A 17,635-nucleotide genomic window follows, 5' to 3' on the forward strand; every position below is an offset into this window, starting at 1 on the left:
ACTGATATCTCATTATTTATTGTAATTTGCTTTATGTCCTGGTGGTGCTGGCATAGATCAGTTACCATAGAGATGCTTTTGAGGGCTTAAGAAGAGAAGTGAGTTTAATCTCTGTGCATTACTTTAGTGACATACCAATATTATTAGAAAAGTATTAAATTAATTATGTTGGCCAAATAACATATGACATTCTTGTACCTGAGGGGAAAAGTTAATCTTGTAAATTTTTAGGGTGGGCTGATAAATCTCATAGCAGTCTGTTATGCCTGACATTTTTTTTTTTCCTGGTAAGTAAAGGAAAATTCCAAAAGACAGTTAATCTTTTCTACATCTCAAATTCTACCAAAACTTATATCAATATTCTCTAAATTAATCCTAGACTTTCTGATGCAGACATTTTCACAAGGCACATGCAAACTCCAGCCTCCATAATGGCTTTATACAACAGACACAGGAGGTACCACTGAGGAAATGAAAGCAGACATTATAAAGTTAGGCTGAAGAAGGTCCAGAGTGGTGCAACAAGAACATTTGCCTGGCTTACTGTTAATCATATATTTGGCACATACAGGAGGTTTGCTCTGTGTATGTTGTATCCCAGGAGAGAAAAAGATAAACCTATCCAGTATGATTGTAGATTCACCAGTGCATTGCTCTTATAGAGCTCAATAAAGAATGACAGCCACTCTCTTTTGATGCACTTGTCACAGAACTCTATTCAGACCTTGGAATAATATAGCTTCTTGTAGACCTGGATAGAAAATTGCTCAGAAGATAGTTCAACTGGCTTAGTGAGAATGGTTAAATATGAAGGCCAATCATTATTGATATTCTTTCATTGAAGAAAATTGAATAAATTAGCACTGAATAGTTACAGGGAAAACTTATTTCCTTGATTTACACATTCTAATGGTAGAGATTCATCTTGTTCTCTAGACAAGTTTCACACAGGGAAAATTTACTATTTTCCTGCGCATGATTATTGTAGTCACTCTCTCCTCTAATCCTTTCTTTACTCACTTTCTTTGCCATATTCCATGAGGCTCTCATGGAAACAATACCAGTTACTTTTTAAGTCAGTAAAAAATAAATGTCCCTCATGATGGGCTGTAGTCATGTCTCCTTAAATCACTGGAATGGGATCACTGCATTTGGCAACAAATAAATATTCCATTGTTTTAGTGTTTACTACAGCAAAGTAATAACCTAATTGAGGGCAGACTGTGTTTAAGGCATTAACTGACAGGCTATAAAACATGTATGTATTGCCTCCATGCCATTTCCCCGTGATGTGATTTGTATGTCTTAAGGTTACTTATTTAATGTTTGGGATGATGGTTACTATTGATTCATTTGATTCTAGTAATAAAGTTCTATAACTGACAAGAGTTAAGGTCTGATATACAGTTTAATTTATTTTTGTTTGGTCTTTTGTTAAGTATAAACTTCATGGAAGGAGAGAGATACATTTAAAGACACTTGTGAACAATACTAAGTTTTTATTTTTATTTTTTGTTTGTTTGCTTGTATGTTTTATGAGCTTGCATTTTATTTTTAAATTGGATATTTTGTTTATTTACATTTCAGATGTTATCCCCTTCCCCCATTCCTCTACCTAAACCCCCTGTTTCATCCCTCCTCCTTATTTTTCTTTTCTTTTTTTTTTTTTTGGTTTTATGCCATTTTAATTACATGCAAATATTAAGGTCAGTTTTATGTTGAGGAACTAACAATACAATAGATGCAAATAGTCAAGGAACAACCAAGACAATAAACACAAACAATCAAGACAATAAACACAAACAATCAAAGACCAATCAAGGCAATAAACAAAGTCATGTGATCACTCTTTCTAAGGGCTTAACAGGATGACCAAAATATCTGAGCCTACCTCCCTGTAGGCTCAAAGTCATTTTTATGCCTGAAGCCTACTTCTTTGTTTTAGCCTAAGATTTAGACTCCTACCTGAAATTATTTCTTTGTTCTAGCCTAAGATTTAGATTCCTGCCTGAAATTGCTTCTTTGTTCTAGCCTAATGTCAGATTCCTGCCTGAAGCCCATTTCCTATGAGTATACATCTTAAATGTAGCAAGTGAAAACTTTTAACGCTGTGGATCTGGAAAGGGACCTTTGCTTATAAAACTGAATACATAAGAAACATGGGTAAATACTTAATTGATTAAATTTTTGGCTGATGCTCTAAGAGACTGTTAATATATTCTCTCTGTTACTGTAAGACTCTGCTGAGCCTTAGTGTACTGGAGACCCCCTGAGTGAACAACATGGAGCCGGGGATTGTTGCAAAAGCAAGAGGAATTTTATTGTTCAAGCATGCTGGGGTCATCCTGCATGCAAAAGGAGAGGCAACCTCACACAACTTGTTCAGCAGACTTTTATACAGTTTCTAGGGGTAGCATAGAGAAGTAGCAGCTAGGCACAATATGATTGGCAGTACAGTGTGACTTTTAAACTGATTGGTCTTTAAGGAATGAGGTGGCAGGGACTTCCCTTGTCTTTGGATGGCCAATGGTCTGTCGTGTCGGATGTGTTCATATACTCTGGGCCTCCCCCATCTACACATCAGTCCCCTCCCCCTGTGGTCTGAGGAATATTAACTAGCCTCTCTCTTCAGGAGGAACAAGTGTTCTAACCTCGTGCTGACCTCTTCATTACCAAATCATGAGACACAAAAATGAATGCCACGAACAAGGAATGAAGGAGCAAACTGCTACCAGCTCAGTGTGGGAGAGAGCAAATACCCTGGGGAGTGATGGCCTATGGTGACAGGTCCAGTAACTCGGAAATATTCTCTCAACTGAAGATCTCAAATACCATGGGAAGCCCAAAGGTTTCTATGGGTACCGAGAACTGTAACAAAAATATAGATGTAGGTCTACCTTAATATTATTTGTTATCTCCAGCATAATTACAAAGTCAGAGATTTCCAGTAATTTGATCATTACCTCTCCATCAAGGCAAAGATATAATACTATGTTCTTCCTCAATATTCCACTTTCCCAAAGAATATAACTGGATTTACAAAGAAATGGATTAATTGAGTCCTATGACTCAAGTTCAAGTCATCTTAGATGAACACAATATTTCTGAAATGCCAGCTATTTTTGTTTAGATTCTTGGCTTATTCATCTAAGGCTTACTCCCTGTGTCTTTGTTTTTCAGTTTTAGTTGTTGTCCACATTGAAATACAAGAACTTTCTCATAGATCATATTATTAGTACTCTCTCAGCCTTCATGCTCCATGTCAAGTAGTCTGATTACATGACTGTACTCCTTATAATTTTTGTACTTTCTGTAACTTCTAAATATGTTTCTAATTTTCAAATTATGTTCTCTAGGAGTCATTCAGGACTAACCAATGTTCTCTGTTGCTTGAATAGAGTTATATAATCAGTCATGGCATTTGAGCACATGCCTTAACTCACTAGCACATCAACAACATTTCTACATGTTTCATTACACTTTGAATAAAGAACTCCTTCAGAAGCACAATTTAGAAGCCAACATGCAGTCTCGAGGAGCTCTACTTCAAGGCAGTACAATTCACACACAAAAAAGTAAAAATCAATTCGCATAAGGTTGTTTCCAAAGAAAGAGTAATATATAAAGACTTCATCTTCTCCAGTACAAAATCTTAACAGGATTATGATCAAATATTGTGCTGAATTAAATCCTTACGGGTTCAGTTAGTTGGTCACAAGTTATGCTTACTTAATTCAACTAAGGGTGTGCTACATGGTCAGCATCCTTCTCTTTACATTTAAAATCTTAACTGTCCTGACTATTCTCCAATTGTTTTCCAACCACCTCTATTTTGCAGGAGTGCTTCAGAACCACCCAGTTGGCTAAAAGTTGGAGAAATCTCCATGTTCTCACCAATCTGATGGGAATGTTTATAGAAAAGAACCTATGATTTTCAAATATGACACTGAAAGCTATCTGTTAGACATGTCAAGCAGGAAAAGCAAGCAGGTGTTCTGATGCACATGGCTTCATTCTGGTAAATGACAGTACAAACTGATATTTATCAGGTGGATATAATCAGGACTTTACATAAATCCAATGAATATCAGAGTAGAGTGTGCAAACTAGAACTTTTCTATAATCATATAATAGTCATGAAATACATTTTTGGGATACTTCTCAATGATGAACTTCATGGTATTTTAATTTTAATGTCCTACAACTATGTTTGGTAGATAAATATAGAAATTTATGTCTTTTCTTTACTGCTTGGTTGTTTCTGAGAAAATGTCCTGTAATTGTTACATTGATTTGTTATAACTTGCATTAAAGCTTTTATTATTGGCCAGTGTAGGATTAGGTACTGAGTTTGGTGACTAGCCAACCAAGTATACGTAAATTCTTTCTAACAATCTCTGCATCCTGTTATCTCAGATCAGCTTAACCTAATATTGTCCAAGTATGAGTGAGACCTATAACCTCTTTCTCCCAGGGTAACTCATAAATCATTTCCAAAGAGCTTGAGAGAAAAAAATCATAGACTTCTTTAGAAAGCGAGCCACATAATAATGATTGTATCTCCCTGCTCTACAGCACGTTGCAGTTTACAAAGCATTTTCATGGCCATTATCTCATGTAATGTACTGCTCGCAAGCCTCTGGCTTCCTGGGAATTCTATTATCCAAATCTCTCAACAGCGACTTTCCAGTGCTATATGTTTCACAAGCCTTGTTGGGTTTTCTTCTATCTTGCCTTTCTCCATCAATTTTATATTCCCGAAGTGTTATGGCTGTCCTCTCTAATCTTAAAAATTTATCTCTCCTCTCCTTCTCACTGCACCCAGCACACTAGACAGTCAATCTATATTGGTTGATGGTTTTTTCTCAATCTGACTTTCTACTTGTCAGGCAAGCCCGTCTGGGATTAGGCATCCTCTTGTGTGTCCTAGCTAGAATTTTTTCACTTTCATCAAACGGTGCCTAATACCCCATGAAGACTTTTAGGCTCTTGTTTTTTTTTTTTTTTTTTTTCTCAAGTGACAATCAATCACCTATTTGTGATTTCCATTTTCTGAAGCTTCTTAACAATATCTATTCTTACTTTATTTATTTAATGCTTACCCCATAACTGGCCTTTCAAAAATGTTTATCTACATTGCTAAAGTATAATTGGCTTACAATTTATGTTATAGAAATGTTTATGCAGAAATATATTTTTTCTATTCAAACAATTTTTATTGAGTGTTTGAAAAGAAAATGGAAGCTAGTGGTCAAGAGTTTTGATCACTGGCATTATATTATAGGAAAAGATTTTTTCAAAATAACTATAATACCAAAAATAATTAACTAAATCTCATAAAGGACACTATAAATAAATCTGTAAATTTCAATGAAGAAGCATATTTCATCTTATACTAGTAAGCATAATATCAATTAGGAAGATTTATGAAGTTTTAAGTTATGTGTGACAATTTTTGTGTACGACAAGTTATGCCTGGCATTTTCTCTAATATGTATGATCATTCTCATGAGTGAGTACACATTATATTTGCAGCTGAGTGTGTGTGCATGTGAGTTTAAATAGATCCCAGAGGTTGATCTCAAATCTCTCTCTCTCTAATACTCTTCAATTTGAGCCACAGTCTCAAAGCATACCCCAAAATCATCGATTCTTCTAGGCTGGCTGACCATTTTGCCTCAGAGATCCACCTGACTCTACCAGTCAGCACTCGTTTCCAGACATAAACGGTGATATAAGCATTTAAACAGGAGGTGTTTTCCACATAAGAACTAAGTAAGTGATAAAATATTAGTGGGGCAGTGAACATGGTGAAAATTTAATATGGCATGTGCTATCTATCCTTTGTTATGTATAAATAAGGGGAGATATGACTCCTATAGGTATTTCAGTGTAGTAAGGAGGCATGTAAAAATGTATAGAATTGGGATTCTGCTGCATTGATGCATGCCTAACATTCTGTTCAAGGAAATGGTAGGGCTCTGGTTCCCTATGGGAGGATGGGATTCTACATGAATAATTCAACTTACCTGTTCATTCAGTTGGAGTCATTTTAGTCAGAGGTGTGGCAAACACATTCTCCACAGGAAAACATAATGGCAATACAGAGAATAGAGAATGTTCATTTTAAATATTTTTTTTTCTGGCTTTCAACACTCCGTTTCAAAGACTAGATTCAGCAATAAATGTTATTTTTCTTTGAACTACCTCTTCGCTATTACTTAAAAGTGGCTTGCTGAAAAGTTGGGAAACTAAGAAAATTATCCTGCTCTCCTCTGCATGCCAGCTAGTTATCTTATGATAGTTAACCAGAATTCACACCCATTTAGTGTTTCATGATTGAACAGAAATGTGTACTATACATCCCAATGGCAAATAAGCCTTTTAAAATGAAGTGCAGAGAATATAACATAGACATGTCTGTCCTTCATGAATGTGCAGGGGAAAATCATAAGTATGTGAAAATTGAAATGCTTTGGGATGTAATTTTACTACTTTAGGCTACAGACAATTGGCCAAAAGCCAGTTTCTAAATAACTATTCATTGTTTCTCCCTAAAGTCACTCCCAACACATTTTACTAATAAGTATCTTGTTTAGTAGTGCATGCCAAAGGTCAAAGCCTAATGAAATCACTCTTTCATATGTGAATCCATCTGAAGAAGAGATAATACAATTAAGAATGTGTATTTTTTTGGACAGATGAATTGAAAAAGTCTCCAGCTTGTCAAAACAAATAAATATATGATAATTAGTCCATAGCTGAGTTTAAAGTTGTTGATGAAGCTTTAAATTGTGCAGGACTAACTCTAATTATAAAGGCCACTATTCCCTAGAATATATTTATTTCTATGTGGATGATCTGATAACAAGCTATTTGATAATTAACTCCTAAATGGTTTCTTGAAATAATGTACTTGAAAAATAATCTTGTGCCAAAAACCACAAACTTCTGAATTATTTCTACACAAATTTTATTTTGTTCTTTCTTATTTTATGACCATAATTATTCTCAATGAATTTGACTGGAATTTAGTAATAAAACCTCTCTGGTCCCTTATTTCATGGGTGTTAATGAGAGGGGCACCAGAAGCTCACTCCAAAGTGGAACACATTGAATGAACACCTCACAATGCACCATGCTGTTCTTCAGTACTAGTCAGTCCATTCTAAAGTCAGGATGAATTTAGGAAAGAAAAAAATGTTCTGTTTTGAAGTGCTACATTCTAGGATACAACTGTATCCTTCTGCAACATTTTCTTTGGTAGTTCCACCCAAAACAATACTTTACCCTGACTGACTCATGGATTACATCTGTTTCCACCCAATGGTTCATCCAATCTATTTCAAGTAATGCACATGGGTATTTCCTGTACATAATTCCAGAAAGTATATTTTTGTTTTGTTATATAGAATAATACACAAAGATTTTAATAGATTTTTTCAATATACATAAAGGTATGAATATACGAATAAAACTCTATTTTGAATAAGCAGTATTCAATGCATGTATTATCTTCTTTAAAAATATGTGTATATGTGTAGCCCAGGCTGGCCTCAAACTCCTAATCCTCTGGGCTCTGCTTCCTTTAGCAAATCCTACTGACACAGGGTCAGGAAATTGAACAAAAATATGTAGCAGATGGAGATGGGGTACTGGGGATAGCCACTAGAAAGTCCCAGATGCCTGAGAAGCAAGAGGCTTCCAGGATGCAACAAAGATGACTTTATCCACAATTCCCAACAAAAAGGAAAGAAAACCTGTAGAGATCATATCCAGTGGATAGGCATGGCTCCTGGTTGAGGGATGAGACCACCCACCTATCTCAAAAATTTTAACCCAGGTTTGTTCCTGTCTAAAGGAAATGAAGGGGAAAGTAGGACTAGAGACTGAAGGAAAGGGCATCTAGAAACCTCTACACAGGGATCCATTTCAGTCTGTAGACACCAAACCTGATGCTATTGCTGATGCCGAGAAGAACTTGCTGATAGGAGCCTGTTATTTGACAGGCTCTGCCAGCACCTGACTAATACTGATGCAGATACTCACAGCCAACCATCCGGCCCTAGTGAGGAGTTAGGGGAAAGACTGAAGGAATTGAAGGGGATTGCAACCCCATAGGAAGAACAAAAATATCAACTAACCTGACCTCCCAGAGCTCCCAGGGACTAAACCACCAACCAAAGAGAATGTATGGAGGGACCCAGCTACATATGTAGCAGAGGATTACCTCATGTGGCATCAAAGGGAGTGGAGGCTCTTGGTTCTGTGGAGACTTGGTAACCCCGTGTAAGGTGATACTAAAAAGGTGAGGCAGGAGTGGGTGGGTGGATGAGAAAACACCCTCATAGAGGCAAAAGGAAAGGAAGAGTGAATGGGAGATTGCAGAGGGGAAGCTAAGAAGGGAGACAACATTTGAAATGTAAGCAAATAAAATAACTAATAAAATATAATTTAAAAATGTATATATTTGAAGCTCAGTGGATATGAGTTATTTAGCTCTTCTGAAAGCCTAAATTGAAGTCCCTAGTACTAATGCAAAAAGAGCACAGATGCTTATGCTTGACCCTGGCATTAACACTTTTGAAGGTAATTATATAATTAATCTCATAGACACGCTTGCTTTTAAATATTCTTATGGAAGACTCTAAGTCCTTGAACATAGTGTCTTAGTTACTGGAGAAATTTCACTAGAGAAATTTCAACCCTGGAAAATCATAGAGGGGATATATTTAATGAATTTTGTTTGGTTGGATTCATTTACTCCAGACGGCAATTAATTTTCTTTTGGTTAATCAGAGGTAAAAGAGATAAAAGAGATATCTTTAAAAACTGATGCATATGAAAAATTGACATTTTTCTTGTAAAGGATGTTACCTCCAAACACAAATTTCTACTAGCTATAACAACTCTCCAATACTTGTAAGACAGTCCAGATTTTCATTCTATAAATCGTTTCTTTCTGTACAGTTTACAAAGATGTATATACATGGCTATGACTGTGCTGGCAATGTTAGTTTCTCTTAGGTCATTATTTCACTTATTAAGGAATGTTACAATTATATGAAGCTTATATTTCCATTTGACAGAGAAAAAGTAAAACCCTAAATTTTTGACTTTATTTTCTATTGATTTCATTCACTCCAGTCTTTGAGAATATAGAATGGAGATATAGATGTGTTTAGAATTTTGTCTCTGGATGTTCCAGTGTACACTGGTTTACCAAAGCTCTTCTGATGTTATGTATGAGGTCTCTTCTTCATATCCTTTTGATATATGTCCCTGCTAAGCAGTAGCCATAAAAGATCTTGGCATCTAGGATATAAAACATGGCAATACACGGATACCAAGGAGAGGTGCAAGAAGGGGATTAATAAAACATGGAACTTCTGATCTTGGAGGTTTAAAAGAGAATCTGTTTTTCTTACTCCATAGCTGGACAAAAGAAAGAGTAGAAGGACAATTGAAATTGCCTTTGCTTCCTGAAAGGGATAACCACTCTAAGGTATAAGGGATCAAGGTTCAAATAAGAGTAATGTGGGGGGGGGGAGTGTCTTCTGAGATCATCTCAATAAAACCTGTTCTCTATGCACAAAGGAGCTCCTAGCTTGTTAACTAAGAAAAATATGTTAATGACCTGATAAATATACAGTACACACATTAAGTAAACCTTAGATTCTGAAGATCCAGAGTCTTTCTCTCAAAAGATGATCTTCTAAGGGACTACTGAGATACTTGATAGATAGGAACATGACCCTATCAAGCATAATAGAGAGTATTTCTGGTATTATAAATTTACAGCTCTACTGGCACTGTGGCTAACATTGATAGTTCCAGCATAAAAGAGGCGACGATAGGTGGATCTCTATGAAATTAAGGGCATCCTGATTAACACAGAGTTCCAGGATATATATGTTGAAACCCTGTATCTAAAAAAAAAAAAAAAAAAAAAAAAAAACAAGAATGGAAAAAAATTAAAAAGAAAAGGAAAGAAAAGAAAGAAAAAAGAAAAAAAGGAAGGAAGAAAGGAAGTAAAAAAGAAAACAAAGTCTGAAGCACAAATAATAAAATATCATTTAGAAACTAATTCTATTAGTTCACTTCTGGGAATTCATCCAAAGAGAATAACAGAGGATGTGATCATCTACAAAGGTGCTTATTATGGCATTATCACTAATAGAGAAAAATAGAAAACAAGGTAATTGTTCAGCTCTGATGCATGTGTAGCATTAAATGTAGAATGTGATAACACTACACTAAACCACATGCAAGGAAGTTGAATCCATATTGTAAAGTAAAATATAAAATAAGCAATAAATCACTGTTATCATATATAGTAAAATGTTTCTAATCCAATAATCTGAAACCTAGAGTTCTGCAACATCATAAATTATTCAGTGTTAACATGATGCTACAGGTATTAAGTTAGACATCTAACCTCCTAGAACAATACTGTATAAAATTGACATCATACTATCACTCTTTCTGTTTCTGTATCTGTCTTATCTCTGTGACTGTGTGTGTGTGTGTGTGTATACACACATGCACAGGGATGTGTGTACATAGACATACACATGGACACACACATGGAATATAAAAAATATAAATAAATAAATCTTATTATTTATATTTAAATATTCCAAAAATATTTATCCTAAAATATTTTATTATGTATAGTTAGATATTTAAATAAAAAATGCAGTCCTCCTAAATATCCCACATTTTGATGTACTTCAGATAAAGGACAGTCAGACAAATGCAATTTCTCAAGTGAAAACAAATAGCACCTTCCACAGACTAGGATAACAATAAGATAGGTCTAGTAAGGAGTCATTGCTAGAGGTGGATGCAGAGTATGCACATGCCTTATCATGTATCACATGTATCATGTATCACACCAGAGGAGAGAGCCATGGGTATAAATAACTGGTCTCTTTTCTGCTACTGATCTTCTGTTAGGTCTTCTTACTCATCTGCCTGTAAGAAGACAAAGGTCTAGGAAGCACTATGGTTTCTATGATATCAAGGAAGATGGCCAGTGGTCAATTTAAAAGAAAAATAATTTGAGTGTAACTGCTGAGTTATAATACTCTTTATAAGCAAAATGCAAACATCATAAAGACTCCATTAAATCACAGGGAAATAGTGTTGATGGTCATCTCAAAGAGTGTTACAATTGGATTGTAAGGAATTGCCATTTTCCATCCTAGCATTCATGGTGCTGTGTCTATAATAAATATTTTACTGTTAAAACTGAAGCCTATTTCTTTAGTTTTATGTTGGATACATGAATGAAAAAAAATCTCCCTAGTGATATATTACTTTACCCATAGTTCAGTGCATCATTCAATGATTCAATGTTCTTCAAGATGCTGCTTCTGTTAATGAACATACACACAGCACACTCACAACATATACACACACAACACTCTCTATCTATCTCTCTCCCCCCTCTCTGTCTCTCCTCTCTCTTACATACTCAGCCACTCCTTAGACAATAACAACTTTAAAATGCTCATCCCTAATTATCTATTTAATGCCGTTCTATTCAAGGTTTTGAAATCTATGTAGAAAAGGGAGCAGAAAGATTATGAGAACCGCAGGTGGTGAATGACTTCAAGGAAACATCGTTTCCAGACTCAACAGGGCCAATGCACATATGAGCTCACAGAGACAGCAAGTATAAGACCTCTCTCTTCAAGCTCAAGTCAGACAAAATTCCCGAGAAAAGAGTAGAGGTTGGTTGGAAGTCCCATACCTAGTTAAAGAGTGAATGACATTTCAGTGCTGCTTAGTGGGGGAAAGTATTTGTTTATTATTTTCTCCAGTAGAGAAATACTTCTATATCTATCACACTCCAGGGAAAGACCCACACCCATGACTAAATGACAAGCACAAACTGGACTCCTAGAGTTTTCTGTTTGTTTGTTTGTTTGTTTGTTTGTTCAGAGAGAAGGTACAACCTGAAAGTCAGGTTGGGAATATATGAGAGAATTTGAGAGGAACTAACATGGCCCAGGGCAATTAATGTTCTTTTACATTAATAAATGTTCTGTTACATTTTCTGTTTGCTTGCTGATTTGGAAAGATTTGAAAACAGCAGGACATGGCGAAAAATCTTTGCATATAAAATAAAAACTAATAACATATGCTCTTGGTTTTACATGTGAGAGAGGACAATCTAAATGTTAACTTAAAATTTTTCTGGGTTTTTCAACCTTCTAGGCAGATTTGCCTGATGAAAAAATAAGATGGATTGTGAAATAGTAACTTAAGATAAAGGGACTTCTCGCACAGTAACAGTCCTCATAATAAATTTTACACCCAACTTTAAACCTATAAACTTAGCTAAATTTATTATGTGGCTATCACTACAAAAATAATCCTGTACTTCGATCATTTTGATCTAACTATGTGATGTTTATCAATACAGGAATTAACAGTACTGTTAAAACAATCAAGTAAACAAAAACCAAAACAAACTGTCTATTTATCTGGTAAATGCAAGGTCTTATGATGGATATAATTAGTAACTTTAGATCAAGAAGAATGAAGCCGAGCATTAGACCTATTAATATTGATGGTCAGACTAAAAGAGAGTGAACAATGTTCTGACAGCTGTTTTTCAGCAACACAATTTCAGTAATAACAGAAAATAGATCAACACTAAAGCTTCAGGATAAAAATGAACAAATATCAATACTTTTCAACTCTTCATTCTGAAAAGCACTTAGGAAGACTTTTCCATGTCAATCAGAATGCTTTCTAGGGGATACATTTTTTTTTTCTTAGTCACCAGAATTAAATATCTACATCCAGTAAATGAGACACACAAAGTTTACATTTTCTTAGGTATTTTGTAAGGGCCATGTAGACAAAGCATTAATCAAGCAGAAGTCTATTTTCACACTGAATATCTCTCAATTTGTAAACAATTTTCAGTTTTGCTTAAAAAAAAAAAAAATCAAGCTCCCTGTCAATGCTGAGTTTATCCTGGCAAGCAGCCTTGTGGGAGTCTGGCGTATTGAATCATTACCATATTTTGTTGTTTTCCTCTATCATTTTCCCATATGCATGAATAAATCCATAGAAGGGAAATGACATGCTGCTTTTCTCTTAGCTGACAGAAGGCTATTGGCATCTTCATAGTAGATCGAGTGTCAGATACCCATAATTAACCCCAGGTTTGCTCTTCTTACTTTGGCCAAGCAACCTCTTTCTCAGTATTCCATTTTCTGATGTAAAACATAGCAACAATTTCTTCCCATGTAGAAAAATTTTGGCTAATATGCAAAAAAAGACAAACCTAACAGTATTAAAATGCAGATTCTCCTTAAAGTTTTGTTGGGAATTAGGAAGATAAAAATGAACTAGAAACTATCAGACAGGAGAGTTAAAAGATATAATACGATTAGAAGGCAAGATACCAACGTATATATGATTGACGTTTTTATGTAGAAGAGTGGTGGAAAGGTATATTATGAATGTAGAAAACAATATGTATATAGAAGTTTGACACTAATTGTGGAAATGAAGCAACTTTGCCTTCAGAGTTGATAGGGTTGGACAAAGCCAAAGAGTTCACCATGACCTCTTGCATTTAAGATGTCACGATAAAGGTTAATAACATGTAAACAAAGTATATTAAAAAAAAGTTTTTAAGCCATTTTCAGCTATTCCACTATTATATCACTCAGATGAGCATGAGGAAAAACTATTTCAATAAGAGAGAGAGAGAGAGAGAGAGAGAGAGAGAGAGAGGCAATTCTGTGAAGGCTGGTTCCAAGCTTCAGCGTGTAACAGAGAACATTAGCTTTCAGGATAGCGTAAGTGGAAATATTGATGGATAAGAATGAGAAAAAATGGTATCCAGAGTGAATATATAATCACTTCATTTCTAAGTGTTTCAATACTTTTATATGATAGTTACCAAAATTAGCATGTGGCAAATGGATTAATGCTACCTGATTCTGGCAGTACAGCTACATAAATACATATTATCTATATGGAAAGACATGCTGTTAATTTTGATTCTGCCTATCTCAACAATGTAATAGATAGTCACGACACTGAGAGTTGGAAGTATTCACAAAATGAGTGTAAGCCTGTTCACTCTGCATAGAGACACCAGAAAGAAAATGTAGCTACACTGTATAGAATATATCATTATACTATCCCTTGTTTTGAAACTTTAGTATCCTATAAAAAGTAAGCACACTCAAGAAAAAGCTGATCTACATAACAGAAACTAAAGGAATTTTCCATAAATATAAACATTAATCATACGAATCATTAAGGGCTTTGTCTGGTACTGGCCACACAGAAGAATATATTCTCGTTGAATATAGAAAGAAACAATAGAAATGTCATTTTCAACATCTTTCAAGTCATATTGGAAAATAGATTCTGTTATACTCAGTTTGACAACTGCTTAAAGTATCTCAAAGATCTTAGGGAATTTGCTCAAAGTTTCAGAGCTATGAAACATGGCAGCTAGGTCTACAGTTTAATAATTAAGCACAAAAATCATTAAATCTGCATGCAACATGAAAATTTCTGCAAGCTTTACTTTTGTTGCACAAGATACTTCGAACACTGGCTTCAACTCCTCACCATATACTCACAACATTTAACACTAAACTCATGCAACAGAATTCCCTATATTTCTAGTGCATCTAGTGTCCACCAAGTGTGGAAATTTTGTGATTGTTCGTTTACATATAAATTATTGGTCAGTTACTCAACAGTTTTATGAACTCAGATCAAAGTAGTCCAGGGCTTTTAAAGCAACAGAGAGGAGTGTTTTGAAGCTGTAAAGCACAGATAAAATGCATTTGTTTGCTAAGCACATTTAAAACTTGACATGACAGTTACTATGCTGAACACCAGGCTGATATACTGACATTGTGTAGTGTTGAAAACGTCATCACATAAATACAAAATTATTAGGTAGAGGATGAGCCACAGTGTATCAGTTTGCTGATCTTATCTCTTAACAAAATCAAATGCAGAAAATTCTGCCATGACAATTAGAAATAGGGCTCAAATACTGCAAAGAAGAGGCTTCTGAATAAAAATGTATAAACGTAAGACAGAAATGAGAACTATGCTTCACCAACAAATTACAATGTTATAATCAAGATCAAAAGAAAGACATGTTGACCTTGAAATTTCTCCACAGGCTGTTGAAGGCATTGGACACAATGTTTCAAAGAAACCGGATTTATTCTTAGGCTACCAGTGTTAATACTTCTATAATGTTTTAATTGCTTATAGGAAGGAGCAGGGCGAGAAATAACCCCATCGTCTGGTCATTACTCTGTACATAATAACGAATAAGGCATCTTCAATATAAATGTCCTATTGGCTTGTTAATCTCTAGAGATCTTGGAAATAAACTGACTCAATTAAATCTGTTTTATGACTTAAGTCAGAGTTGATATAATCAACCTATCACTAAATTTAACTATATATATATATTCAAGTAAAGAAAATATAGTCTTGCCTCAGCAATAACTTGAGTTCACAACCATTCTTAGCATTCAAAATGGCTAAAACCCAACCATAAAATAAAGAAAAAAAATTTAAAAAAGTGGACATGACTCAAGCTACCAGTAATTTCCATGAAAATTATATAAATCTAATCAGAACTGAAACAAATGTGATCAAAGTGAGCCATATCCTTTTGTATTTCAAGAGGTATTTCTTTCTGAAGCGTGCCAAGTTAATTAATATTTCTCATGCAGACAGAAAATTTGCCTGTCTATCCTTGTTACATAATGTCAGCATCAGGCACTATAATCTGGAACTTAAGATAATTAATGCCATATATCCTTGCCTCTGAACAACACAGCTGTCAGCCATGGGGCTTTAAAATTAATACGGTCTTCTAGACTATAAATCAGAAATTATGATGCTATTACACAATGTTTCTTAAAAGGCACTTACGTTTTAAAGGGAAACTGGCTTCTGGTAGCAATTCACCTGTTAAAATAAAACATATTATTTATTGGTAGTCAGTAAATAACATAAAAAAGTTATTTTTATACTTGGCAGCATTGGAGGGCAACTTTACAAAAAAAAACTTTTTCTAATCTCATTTACTTTCTTTTCTCTGCAAAATGAAAATAACCTCCTTGGTTGTAATAATTAAATGCTTTTCTGTTCAGTGCATGTGCACCAAAACCACAAGAGCTAATGAGTTTCATGTTTGAGAGCAAAACCAGAAATTACTGTGCATACTATCCAGGTCATGGGTGTAGACTGGAGCATATTCCACTCACTGAGTCTAATGAGATGCATGAGACTTAACGTCTCCACAAGAAAGTTAAAGGGCTAGGTGCAGCGGACAATTTGACTCTTATCAATATAAAAATAAAACATCACCAGAAAGACATAATTAACATAAAATGCACTCTGTTAACTATTTCATTAGTTATTTAAATTTCTCATGTAAGTTCTCAGCATCACTGAACTTCATTAATGGTTGAGAGACTTTTACTTATGGAGCTTCACGATTACTGAGATACAATAGGCAGAAGCATATGTTATACTCAACAAATCAAGTACGTGGAACAAACTGCACTGGATCAATATAGCACTTAATCCTTATAGGAGGCAAGGAAGTGACTTCCCGGGAACAGGAAAAAAAAAAAAAAAAGAAAAAAACAGTGGCCGCGGAACCTCTTTTAATGGCACTTGATTTTGCATAGCATGTGAATGTCATCTCAAAGTGGGGAGATTATGAACTGCAATTCCTCCAGGAGCATTACTTGTCGGTCTGTGCAAAACTGCACATGCGCATGTTTCCACTATGTTCATCGTGATTTTTGGCATGGATGCTTCATCAAGTTTGAGTTGTTATTTTATATATTATGTATGTGCACATATAAAGTTTTTTTTTTTTTTGTTATATCGTGAGAATAGAATCGAAATCCTTAGAAGATTGATAGCTTTTAGATACTAATTTGTAAACAGAGGAAGTTCCGATGGGAAACTCATCTGAGTTCACTTGAGTGTTAAATTGTCAGGGCAACAAAATTGCTTCTCAATCTCACCCTAGATTGACTGGCTAATAAGATAGAGAAAGGGAGGGGTGCTGAGCGGACTTGGCAAGGCTGTCTGGCAAATCTCCTCTCCATGGACTCTTGACTCTTATTGCTGGACAAAACTTTCTCTCCAAGGGCTTCTGAGCAGGGTCATGAACTTGTCCTGGGCTATCCTCAGTCTATGCTTTTCTTGAAGCACCTTGGTTTAGTACTGGCTAGGAGTCAATAAAACAATAAATGCGAATGTTTGCCCGTCTGTAGAGATGACTTTTTTACCCGTCTGCTCCGACATGAATATAAACAATCAGAAGAATACAAACTGACAATTCCAGGTTTAACACTGATAATTCCTGGAAATGAATTTGCTTAAGAAACAGATAAACAACAATTTAGCTGCATCTGTTATCCTGTTACTATGAACTTTCTACCGTCTCCAATTATGATTGTCACTTTCGCAAGGTAAGAGGTTTTCTCAATTTTCTCCTCCTTCATGTCAGTTTACCAGTTTTTATCTCCCCATAGATATCAGTATATTGCTTTCTCTTTAAAGGAAGCATGTACTCTTCCATAAGAGTTCAAAAGCTCGA

The 17,635-nt window shown here is 35.1% G+C and overlaps 1 long non-coding RNA gene across 1 annotated transcript in view; it reads right to left on the minus strand.

The window, feature by feature from the left end:
* The window catches only part of LOC143434697 (uncharacterized), a 1,324,052-nt gene extending 1,308,068 nt beyond the window's left edge, over positions 1–15,984 (minus strand). The window contains exon 1 of the long non-coding RNA XR_013104406.1: positions 15,949–15,984. This is a non-coding gene — a long non-coding RNA (uncharacterized LOC143434697). The remainder of the gene's footprint in view (positions 1–15,948) is intronic.
* Positions 15,985–17,635: the final 1,651 nt, after the last annotated feature.

This window comes from Arvicanthis niloticus, chromosome 16 (assembly GCF_011762505.2).
Source record: "Arvicanthis niloticus isolate mArvNil1 chromosome 16, mArvNil1.pat.X, whole genome shotgun sequence".
Taxonomy (NCBI): Eukaryota; Metazoa; Chordata; class Mammalia; order Rodentia; family Muridae; genus Arvicanthis; species Arvicanthis niloticus.